Source organism: Perna viridis, chromosome 7, assembly GCF_037379345.1.
Source record: "Perna viridis isolate PV_CMFRI_1.1 ecotype Kerala chromosome 7, ASM3737934v1, whole genome shotgun sequence".
In the NCBI taxonomy this organism is placed as follows: domain Eukaryota; kingdom Metazoa; phylum Mollusca; class Bivalvia; order Mytilida; family Mytilidae; genus Perna; species Perna viridis.
This window is the reverse complement of record NC_142451.1, coordinates 27,135,515-27,148,734: the sequence shown is the minus strand read 5'-3', so window position 1 is coordinate 27,148,734 and position 13,220 is coordinate 27,135,515. Positions and strand designations below refer to the sequence as shown.

Sequence of the window (13,220 nt, the reverse complement as noted above, 5' to 3'; positions counted from 1 at the left end):
ATTTGCACGAGGCATTTTGCCTTTTATTACTAAAATATTTCATATTTAAAAACCATTTGAAATTTGACATAGCAAGATCATTAACATAGATTTCAAACACAGTGGACGCATCTCAAAATGAATTTTGTGGGAATAATATCCAGTTCTATTTGCAATAGAAGAACCAATATAACAAGGTAATCAAGCCAAAGAAGGAAATTTTCATCAACTTGCCATGGCAAAATAGTAACTCGCCATGGCAAAAAGTAATTCGCCGTGGGAAGATTATATTTTTTATGCATATCCATAATATGTTTTTGTATAAACGTAGAACAATGACCTAGTAAAAGATAAATATATAATTATGTATGCATTACACGCATAATTTGCAGACGAGGTAGACGATTATATGTCCTCTTTTTCATAATCTACAGCTTCGTTTAACTGGCTAACTATAGATGGTTAGATTGTGATAAGTGAATTAGGAGTGTAACTGAAAGCAATTCTAGTATTTATCTAAAGTTTAATTTAAAATTTAATTTTGCCAACTATACATGATTAGATGATAAGGGATATACAAGTGTAACCGACCGTATTTCAAGTATTTATCCAAAATTTACGTTTTTGACTTCTGTGAGCTAGTATATTACAAATTCAACGCAGCATAAAGCAGAGTCTGTTTAATTGATCAACCGTTCTTGTACTGTAACGCATGACATATCTACCATATGATGTCACACTGCAATCAATTAATCAATCACTTAATCAATTAATCAAAGATACATAATTTCTGAAACTATGTTACTATGGAGACTCCAACGATTTGAGCCTTTTTCTCTCATATTAAGAAAAGGTCATTTCTTTCGGAATTCTTTCGTTCTGATGTGATATTATTATATGTCATAGAACAAACTTTGTCAAAGATAGAAATGGTTTTACCGTTTATCAATAAGAAAACGAGTATTTGATTTATACGGAGGGGGCTTAGATCAAATTCGTAATAAAAAGGTTGGACAATAGTGTATGCTTACAACAATCCAAGATAAATGATTGTGTAAAATAAAATAGCAGGGTTTAAGTCAAGAGAAAATTAAATTGGGATTAAAATAAATGTAACAAAATAATTTAAATAGTTTAGTCAGAAATTATGTAAAAAAAATTACCTTTTAGCCCCAACCACAGAAATCAAATGATGGTCCCTTATTATGTAAGCAGAAATAAGTTGATGACGACCATCAAATAAATTAATTGTCTACTTATTTCTAAATGATTAGCGACACAGAGGCAGCTGAGAACGAAAGAGACATAACTCGGTCTGAATTACAAACAGCAAAAAAAAAAAAAATAAAATAAAATAAAAAAAAAAAAAATGGGAAAAAAAAATAATAATAATAAACTTCAATCAAAAATACCTTACAATGAAATTCACGCTATAATATGAGAATAGTTACCGTCTGTAATAAGGATATTTAATTTTTGTGCCCATGTATAATGCAGGTTATAAAGGTCTTGTGTCCATGTATAATACTGGTGATAAAAGTCTTGTGCCCATGTATAATGCGGATTATAAAGGTCTTTTGTCCATGAATAATGCTGGTTATAAAGGTCTTGCGTCCATGTATAATGCTGGTTATAAAGGTCTTGCGTCCATGTATAATGCTGGTTATAAAGGTCTTGTGCCCATGTATAATGCGGATTATAAAGGTCTTGTGTCCATGAATAATGCTGGTTATAAAGGTCTTGCGTCCATGTATAATGCTGGTTATAAAAGTCTTGTGTCCATGTATAATGCTGGTTATAAAGGTCTTGTGCCCATGTATAATGCGGATTATAAAGGTCTTGTGCCCATGTATAATGCGGATTATAAAGGTCTTGTGTCCATGAATAATGCTGGTTATAAAGGTCTTGCGTCCATGTATAATGCTGGTTATAAAGGTCTTGTGTCCATGTATAATGCTGGTTATAAAGGTCTTGTGCCCATGTATAATGCTGGTTATAAAGGTCTTGTGCCCATGTATAATGCGGATTATAAAGGTCTTGTGTCCATGAATAATGCTGGTTATAAAGGTCTTGCGTCCATGTATAATGGTGGTTATAAAAGTCTTGTGTCCATGTATAATGCTGGTTATAAAGGTCTTGTGCCCATGTATAATGCGGATTATAAAGGTCTTGTGTCCATGAATAATGCTTATTATAAAGGTCTTGTGCCCAAATTTGAAATTTAATTTTGCCAACTATAGATGATTAGATGATAAGGGATATACAAGTGTAACCGACCATATTTCAAGTATTTATCCAAAATTAAATTAAAATTTGATATGAATTATTTGTTATCAAATATTCAAAATCAAATTATATACATTTTTTGTTATATTTGACAATTTAAATTATAAATTCGTTTAACAGAACACTGCTGTTCATACATCTATTCAGATTTGAAATATGAAAAGATTTTGTGCTTTTAGGTAATTAATATCAGGGGCGGATCCAGGATTTCAGTTTAGGGGGGAGTTGAATTAAATGCCGTGCAAAGCAAGGCAAAACATAATAAGGGATGAAACTTGTGGTGAATTTTTTTCTTACCGATTTAGTGGGGGGTTTGGGGGGCGTACAGAGTGCTGAGAAAGATTCTTAAAGAATGGAGGCGACGCAGTTCTTCTCCTTTCTGCATTTAATGGTTTAGAATTATTTTTTTCCAGAAACATGTCATGATTGTTACACTTTTATTTAATAGAGTATTAAAATATTTTTTGACGCTTTATAGTTGAAAATGAGGACTGTCATGTCACGTTTGTCGACCTTAAATATGAATGCATTGAAGGGCTTGAATGCAACTATAATTCAGGAAGATGTGAAAGAGGAGATATACAATAAATACATTATGAAGAAGGATTCAAATTGGTTATTTAATAAAGATACAGCTAAGAGAGTGATGGAGTAGATTGTTACCCCGCGAAAATCACTGGCACAACGAGGTATTGCCGAGGATGACAATGTATTTCAAAGAGTGCATGGTATTTATGTTATTAAACATGATATTCCATGTTCACGAGGGGGCAATAGGTAAAACAATAATCCCCTCTGAGACATGTAATAAAACAAATTATTTCACTCAAATTGAACTTATTAAAATACAGCAGATCGATATATTATATATTATATCATAATATATAGTAATACTTAAGTAGCACTCAAGCTAAGAATCATGCAAAATGTGATTCATGGGTGAAAAGCCTACATATTTTTATTTTTGATATTTTGTTTGATTTGTCACAGTAAACGGAATTAATATTCGATTTCTTATATAACTTGTGTTCTTAGAAGATAAAAATAATATATAATGCACTGTAATTTCAAAAGAGCAGGCAGATTTTAATGAATAATTACACATTTCATAATATGGACCCACAAAACAACTTAATTACAAAAATAAAAATATATAGCCTTTTTTGGGGTGTAACATTTTTCAGATTTTGCATGATAATCTTACAAACACGGCTACTTAAAGATTTTCGTGATGATGCGTATCACTTCATAAGATACAAATATTTTCTTCCCAAAAATCTGATAAACATTCTTCCTCATTATAACCAGCTTTACTCACAAGACCAACTTCAAATTCAAAATATTTTGAATCCAGCCATGAATGATTAGTTCAGTTTTGTTGGTTTTAGAATTGCGAAAATGGGATCCATTTTGGTCAAATGAAACTTTATTTGGAATTTTAATGATTTTTTTTTGTATTATTTGTTCTATAAGGTGTTTTGCGTATTGCACAGCGTTTTTTGATTCCATTTACTTTTAATCTGTGAAGGTTTTAATTCGCAATTAACTTACCCTGTATGAAATAACCTTCATATTTAATACTAAGTGTGACCATCTTACTCCCTATCGATGTACAGGGTGATAAACATGTCGACGTATTGGTCTTAATATATAAGGACGTATAAGGACCAAATATTACCTTTTGATAATTTATCCCTTTAAAACATTGACGTACTATGTTTCTGTTTTTATTTGAGTAAGTTGATACTTTAGAATTCCGTGATACCCAAATGATGAAAGAAAAAATATAATGCACTTCGAGAAGCACGTGTTATGAAGATAATCTGCTAATTCATGGTGTAGAGGAGAAGACTGACTGACTGAAAAACAAGCGATAATTTTATGTTTAAACCTCATGTTTACATTTTGTCTGTCCTTTTGGCATGTTGTTTTTACAGAAACTCATATTTATAATATACATATTCTGCAATAAAATATCGCTTATCTGTGCAATATATTTACAACAGTTGATAATGGACATATGGCTGAAAAAGGAAACAAATGTATCCAAAATTAAAAGTAAATTTAAAAGCCATACGATTCTCATGAATTAATTTGACTAAACACATGTTTTTGTATATTTTTCACTGCGGTCCTAACATATCGGAAACACATAAGAATAATATGTTTTTCTGGAGTTTTCAAAACATATATTACAATTTGTCATGTGTAATATGGATTCCTTTTCAGAGAAAGATCCTCCGAAAGTTGTCGCAATCAATTAAACAGAGTGTTCACTTCATTACTATAAAATTAAATGATGCACATTAAAATGAGATTATGATTTTTAAGTCTGAAATCATGCAACAAATAAATAAATCACACACACACACACACACACACACACACACACACACACACACACACACACACACACACACACACACACACACACACACACACACACACACACACACACACACACACACACACACACACACACACACACACACACACACACATATATATCTTGTAGAATTAACTCTAGATAAGTAAAGATTGCCATATCTTGTCTTCAAATATGAGAAATGCCCTATGTCCTAGTAAATTTGGGGCGACTTGTGTCAGGGCCGATTTGTCCCATTTTATCAGTTCCGTTCGTACAGCCCGCTTGACGAGGTGTCGCGTTATTATGTGATACCCCGAAAAACTGCGTGTCAATCATTCCGTCCGTCTGTCCGTCCCCCGACGGTTTCCAAATGATAACTTGAGAACGGATAAATGAATGTTTTGGAACTTTACGCAGTTATTTTATAAGTACTATAAAACACAGGTTTAGAACAATTTTCAGCAAAATCATAAATACGGTTTCCTCCCACTATCAAATATGCAGCCTCACTAATATATAACTACAAATGGATGATCCCAGGTTTCTTTGGTGCCTCGTTTCAACCCCTTTTTTCAAATAAATCGAATATATCACTATCTACTGCTCTGCAATCACTTGACTAATGAATAAACAAAGGTATCACCATCAAATACTTCTAATTAAATAAACAATGATTTAAACATTCAAACTCCGTATCTCTACAATCGCTTGGACCGCTCTGATAGTTCATCGTAATGAGCTCTTCGTTCTTTATTGTAAGGACAGATTGATGTCGCAAATCATAGTTCATATTACGATAACTGATATACATGTATCTATCCATAAGTCATGTCTAGCTAAAACAGGTTACACCTGCCTCAATTTTAAAACAGTTGATTTTGACATTTGTTATTCTCTGCAAGTTGTCTAAAATTACTGTGTAACACACAGCTTTGTTGTGTTCATTGTGGGTATTGAAAGTACTGAAATGGAATTTCAGTATTTCAGCGTTCTGTTGAAAATGTCTGAACAAATCCAGTGATGCAGAGATCAAGTTAGTGGCCTTTTCAAATAAAAAACATCATCCTATCGGCAGATTTTTGACATGAATTTTTCCATTTTGCCTAATTCTTACAAAGACCTTTATTACAAAAAAAAAAAATAAAATAAAAATAGCGTTTTTAGAATGAAATTGTAGGATGCTACACGAACTTATATAAAAATATATTATAAGATCGTTTAAAATAAATGTAAGTAGAGGTCAATTTCCGCAATAAAAATTGAGATCCATCGATCAATTACATTTATGGAATTCGAGTGCACATTTATATTTATTTTTGAAACACAAATGTATGCTTATGAAGTATTCTCAAATACCTACCTAGTACATGCAACATAATAAATTGCAGATCTTTAGACGAATCATCGGGTTACGTAAAATTTGTCAAAAGCTTTAAGAAAACTTGCAGAGAAAAATAAATGCCAACATCAACTGGTTTCAAAACGAGGCATGTGTAACCAGTATACTCTAGATATGACATATTGATAGATATATCAGTTATCGTAATATGTGATCTGCGACATCAATCTGTTGTGTACAATACTTTGATAGTTTTATATGCAACATAGTTTCATGGAGAAAAAGTCGATAACTTAGTCATAGAAATATACCGTACGTAGATACAACTAATCACATTCTGCCTACAAAATTTGACGGATTTACCAAATAGACTTGTCAATATAGAACTTTTTGTTTTTAATAATTTGAACCTCTTTTTTTCCAAAAAAAATATATATATTTGACCCCTGATTGTACCCCTGCATTAGACAATAATTTTGTGCTACACTGCAGTAAATGTTTACATATTCAGCGCTTAACGTCGCTAATCTAAACCCAATCCGTTGAAAATTGTACTTATATAAAAATATATTATAAAATAGATGTACACTATTTGAGAGGTTTAGGTTTTCCCACGCACGATAAACGAACGCTCCTTTCGCGTATTTAAACGCACGATAGACGAACGACGAAAAAAAATAATATTGACATATAAGGAAGACAGACAAAAATAAAAATTAAAATTAATGAAATTATATAATTAATAATAGCAACAAATTAAAAAAAGATTTAATACAGACCGTCAATGTACAGTTTAGATTACTTACAAGATTGTTATATCCCTGTTACATCATCCTATGGTATTTACAATTTAAAAAATATAATTTTGCTCGAATTTGTTTATTCAGTGTCCGACTTGAATAAACGAAACATAGACCTTACAGTAAAGCTTTTGTATAAGGGATTTCGATATCATAAACTTCAATTACATTTATTGTTTTTGTCTTACCGATACACAACTTTGATACAAAACATGATATCTCATGGTTCTTTATCAAAATATCGGTTAACGACCTTTTCTTTAGAACTAGTGGATGTTTAAAAACTAGATTAACCTAACCACAGGTTACATGCACAGGCGCCTATCGACAGACAGGAGATATTTGTAAATAAGTTGTCTTTGTGTCGTTATATTTAACTTTTAAGTTTGAGTATAAGGAATTGTTACCGTCCTGTTACCATGAATTTGTTCACCTTTATGTTGCGAACTTTCACTGCTTGCCTTGCTCAAAGATGTGTTAACAATTGTTGAAGACCTAATAGTGACCCTCAGAAGATATTCACAGTTTGAGTTTTAGGTTATACGCCGGTTGATTTGTTTTTGTAACGCAGTATATTTTTTCCTTTACTTAATTACTGGAAGTATTCATACCGGATGAGTATATCTAACATTGCAAAATGAGTATTATGATGGGACTTCAGCTATTTCGAAGAATTAATTCTAGCCTTGTTTATACTTAGCTTTAATAAAAGAACAATGTTTTATTCCTTTTGAAATAGTTTGTTGAAATGACAATATAACTATATTTTCCAAATTAACCATTAATGAATGCATCGTCACGATCGATTACAGTAGTTATCAGCCATTAAACACCACAAAATATATCGTATCAAAACTCTAGCATTGTCGAAGGCCAATATCGATATTTATATACCCTAACCATTGTATATGATTAGGATCCTCGAGAAAAAAGATACAGAGATGACATCTTCGACGATATCAGGAAATAGAAGCACAAAAAGAAAAGATTGCCGTATTGACCTTAGATAAAACATTTTGTTATAACAATTGGGGTATAAGCGTTTTCTGTTGACATAAAATAGACGAAATAGTCGTGGAAATACAAACATTTGTCTAGAAAAATATGAATGATTCTAACTACATTCAGTAAACGTTTATGTTGGTAATCGTTTAATTAATATAAGTAATTAATGTTTAAAAAAATGTTTAACTATGAAAAAAAGAAGTAAAAAGTAAACGTAGTCAGACTCATTACATAATGTCAGAACGGTTTCCAACAAAAGAAATTGACGTTGCTGGAATTTCGTCTATCCAATACAACACAAGTTCTATATCATCGAGTGAGATATGATTAGTTTATATATTAGGTTGTACATGTTTGAAATTCTCTTATGATTAACATATCAATGATACAAGGGAAACAAGTTCAACATACATTAAAATTAATATAAAGGACTTAAATGATTTACGCATGATATTGAAATGATAAATTACTAGTAAAAATATACTGAATATTACATGTGAAAATCTGTATCCAATGTGGTATCATCCCGGGACTACTAAATCATCCCAAGGCGCACCGACCTGCGGGTGATATAGGTCGAGGGTTGATATCATATGTGATACAGGTTTTGACATGCCATGTTCATTATATCATTTATTTCAACTATATTTCAAGTATGGTCAGTGAATGGGTGCGATGTAGGGTATGCAATATAGCTCTAAGAATGTGATATAGGGTATGCAATATAGGCTAAAGGATATAGGATTTTATCAAAGACTTATAATGCATGTACAAAAGGTATATTATAATCTAAATACATGATATATGTCATTATCGAATCATTTCTAAGTGACTATAATAATATTATGTATTGTCCTATTAATATCCAGACGACTATCATATGAATATTATGTGCTAAATGACTAAGCGACTATGATAATTGTATGTATTGTCAAAATATTTTCACACGGCTATCATATAATATTATATGCTATGTGACCAAGTGACTATAATAATTTTATGTATTGTGATATTATTTTCACACGACAATCTTATGAATATTATATGTAATATTTCATTCCGGCTGTGTAAATCTGGAAGTCGGACATATATGTATTCAATAATAACTAGCAACTTTTAAATATATCAGAGGATGGCTTGGTCGGGTGTTTTGCTTAATGCAGGATTGTAAAAAGAAACGGCGTAAGAAAATAATCCAGGGCGTTCCATATTTATGCTATTTAGAGTTACAATGTCGTTTAACAGACACACGGACAGACAGTACAATTACAGTTGTGACAATCAAAATTACATATAATTACCGATGTCACGATACAGAGTAATGTGATTAAATTTAATCCTACTATTGGAAATTAATGCGTGATATGTTGCTTTTCATTATGGTAGATTGACAGGCGATTTTGTACTTAACATTTAGACATATTGCGAAAAAAAAAACAAAAACAAAAAAAAACAACTTGACATTTCGTCAGACATTTCGATGCAATTAAGGACTAACGCTTATTTGCACTTTGTTTAGACTTATAATAATACATTTTTACTATTCCAGTTTTTGGTTTTTACATGGCATACATTTTTTTTTAAACGTTACGATAACTGAACACTTTCCACCTTTTTCAGAATTGTTGTCACATACACGAAGCCGCCGATCGAAGTTGACAGTATCAACAAAATAATTTAGAACTTAATTTAACGATTTCATCTAAAAAAGGGGATTTTAATAGTTTTATAAATGAACAAAATCAGTTAAAAACGCGTTCAATTCTAAAATATTGACAGAAATCATAATATATAATAGCAGTGTTTAACAATAAAACTAGAAAACTTCGTAATGATCACTTGCGTTACATCCCAATCCCTCGTTTGCTAACATTGACCTTTTGACATCCAAATCAATTTGATCAAAATCTGTTATAGAAATCTAAATATATAATAAGTATTCTGTGAAAGTTTCATTGAATTCCATTCAGTGATGTAAATGTAAAAACGAATGAAAGATGGATCACACTCTGTTTAAAGGAAAGAAGGGAAGAAGGAAGGACGGTCACATCTATCACCATCTATGAATATATAAAGCTAGAACCAGTTATATTAGTAGGTTTCTGATCGTTGAGTCATGGCGATGCAGCACAAGCAAATGCATTATATAACTATAAAGGATTGTACAACGAATTCTTTAAACTTATTTATCAAGTCTAAGGTACACCCAAACTCTGGAATCGATGAGAAGTTACAAATTTGCAATGCAAATTTGGTTGCTCTCTCAGCGGGATTCACAAACGTCTCTGCTCTGACATCTACGGCAACACCGCTGCACTATGTTCAACGTTCTAGACCACTAGGTCAACTAGACTATATAAAAAATACAGCAATGCTATATGTTTATAAAGTAATGCACTAGCAAATAAGATGAAAGAGTTAACACATCCCATTAGACTTTTTATAATCTACATTAAATACAAAATGGGGCGGGGTGTAACAAGTTATCTATATCAACTATTTTTTAAGGTTCTGTATTTCGTAAAACTAAAGGATGAGTTGAAGTCATCTATATATCGTTCTCTGTTTATTGCTTAGTCAAAAAGGTTGTTTTAATTAGAATAATTTTCTAAAATAACAGTAAAACATGAAGCTGTATAATTATACAAAAAGTATATAAAATTGTCATAAAATGTGATTTGTATGACCTTTTACAAGTATATAAATAATTCTTTATACACGACCGTTATAACTAAACTAACTTTTTGCACAGATACATACACCTAAAAAGATTAACCACAAGAAGTATGAAGCTCGTGCTGCTGGTGGTGGTTGCAATGTTTATGTGTGCATGTGAGGCTATCTACTATTGCCCGCCTGGTATATGCGACACCTATCCTTGTAAACCCGTGTCTGAGTCTACGTGTGATGGAGAATTTGTTAAGAATGGAAGTGCTTGTGGATGCTGTGATCGGTGTATTTCTGAATTAGGTAGGTAGTTAATGCCCCATACATCATATTACGGTGTCTTATGTAGATTAGATACTTTTCGTAATTTTTGTTTTTTATGAGAGTTTTAGGCAGCAAGTACACCAAATTTATTTCTCAAAATGTTTTCACTTTTCTACTGCAGAATTTTTTTTCCGGCGCAGTCGGTATAGTTTCACTTTTTACCCTTTGACCTGGAAGACGCTTTCTATGGAAACGCAAGTCACCTGATCTCAATTGTGTTTCCCGATTGGCCAAATACTAAAAGCTTAATGGCGTTCGTTAAAACTGTATTGAACATTGAAATTGCGTGCCGTGTGTTATTTTCGTAAATGAAATGCAGAAAATTTAGGTAAAAATAACAAACTGCGTTAGCTATCCCTTTTAAAGATAGTACTTGTTATCCAAAAACATTCTTATTATACTTCATGTAATTTCAATTAGATATATATTTTATTCTGTAGTTTGCTAAAGTACTGGAACAGCTACTTTGTATTTGAATATTCGGGTACATAACTGAGTCACATGGAATCGACTTATCTAAATATCAAAAGATGTCAATCGACCATAAAAAAAGCATGCTTTCTTATTCTGTGTGGACATCTATAGATATTTAAACAACCTGAAGAGACCTAGCCTTGTTATGTATCCTGACGATATGTTTTTTGTTGTTGATATTCAATTCAGGAATTCAAATAGCTGTTACAACATTCAAACATAAAACAATAAAAATAAAATATTAAAAATTAAAACTGCATTAAGCTTTATGGGAGTTTCTTAGGTCCGTTGAGATTAAATTCTAAAAAAAAACATATCACAAGTCGTTTTCAATTTAAAAGAAAATGAATTATTTTTTAAATGATTTTAGAAGAATTTATTTTTGAAGATTTATGAAACTCAAACGAATTTAAAATAATAGGGCGAAACATAAGAAATGACGCAACGAAATTCAAATTCTAGAGGTCAAAATCTTTCAGTACTCAAACCAATTGTAAAGAAAAAATAATTTATTTCTTTATATTTATCTTCTGTTTAACTATCATGATATAACTCCGCGTGCAAGTCTATAAAATCTTGGGAATCTAAGATATCACGTGCGCTTGGGTACTTCATTATTTTACCTTTTCATTTGGTTCTACATGTATATGTCCTTCATTAGTCTAGCTGGTATGGAGCTAGCATGTCAGTTAACTTCTAGTAGTCCTTAGTCTGTATATATGCGTAATTTCAGTTTCTATATATCAATTGTAACATGGGACGCAGGCCTGTCTTTTTAAATTGATTCTAGGTGTGTTTATTTGGGTACTATATTTTTTCCACAGTGCCAATATTTTTAGAGAAGGATTGTGATCAAGCCAAAGTACTTTAAATTCGCTGCATTTTTTGCACCTGTCCCAAGTCAGGAATTTCTGGCCTCTCTATATCTTGTTTTGTTTTTACCTTCAGTTTATTTTTATGGTACTTGAGTATATATAGGAAACTCTTTTGCTGTAACTGTATAATGATGTTTTTGTGGCCAGCTATAGCTTGCCCAGTGGGATGGGGATTTCCTTTTGTTCATTGAAGACCAATGGGTGGCCTTGGGCAGGATGGGGTTGTTGTCTCCTTGACATCTGCACCATATCTACTATTCTCGTTATATTATCTTGTTTTCTGTATATTTGTTCCGTTCTGTCTCCTGAATGATGAGAAAAAAAATTAAAAACTGTGAATAAATAAGTTCAATGGTTTAATAGAAAAAATAATAATAAATAAAAAACGAATCTGTATTGGCAAGATGAATCATCACTTAAGATTTTGCAGTGGCTGTAAAACCCTGCCATGTAGAGAAAAGGAAAAAGATATGTATTCGAGATAATAAGTCATTATTTTAAGTTAAGTAAGAAATAAGAAGTATGTATATTGAACATTGAAACAAATACTTTGTGGCTAAGAAGTAGACATGTAGAGCCATTTTTCCCTACGTCATGTGCATTTAATATAGTTTTATTGAAAACGTTTCCTAACAACCGCCTTACATTTCAGGAAACAAGTCATTATTACTTCTTGCAGTTTCATTATTTGTGTCAGCTAAAGATAAAGGTAATGATAATGAATACCTGATGTGAATTGGTTCTAACATTGTCCAATAAAGTCTTGAAAAAAAGTCGTCAGAAAGCGACACCGGACTGGTATAAAACTGAGGCTTAGGGATGGCAAAAAGTTAAAAAAAAAACTCTGAAGAAAAGCAATACTCTTAAAGCATATTTGCATGTAAAGTTACTGAAATTAAAACTAACTTTTTTTTATCATTTAGATGAAGGTGACGATTGTTTCCTGTTGCTTTTAGCAGATGGAGATCCAGACTACAAATGTAAAGTAGGACTGCGGTGCGACTGGGAGACCCTGCGATGCGTTCCAACGTAGATACCGATTACACTTCCAAGATATTATACAGTACATTTCTTAGAAATAAAAAAATGAGGAATGTCACAAA

General features: G+C 31.7%; 1 long non-coding RNA gene across 1 annotated transcript in view; it reads left to right on the top strand.

Annotated features, from left to right (window-relative positions):
• Positions 1-13,220, top strand: part of LOC148612085 (uncharacterized) — a 25,007-nt gene extending 11,787 nt beyond the window's left edge. Inside the window, exons 2-3 of the long non-coding RNA XR_015924306.1 lie at positions 10,530-10,747; positions 13,041-13,220. This is a non-coding gene — a long non-coding RNA (uncharacterized LOC148612085). The remainder of the gene's footprint in view (positions 1-10,529; positions 10,748-13,040) is intronic.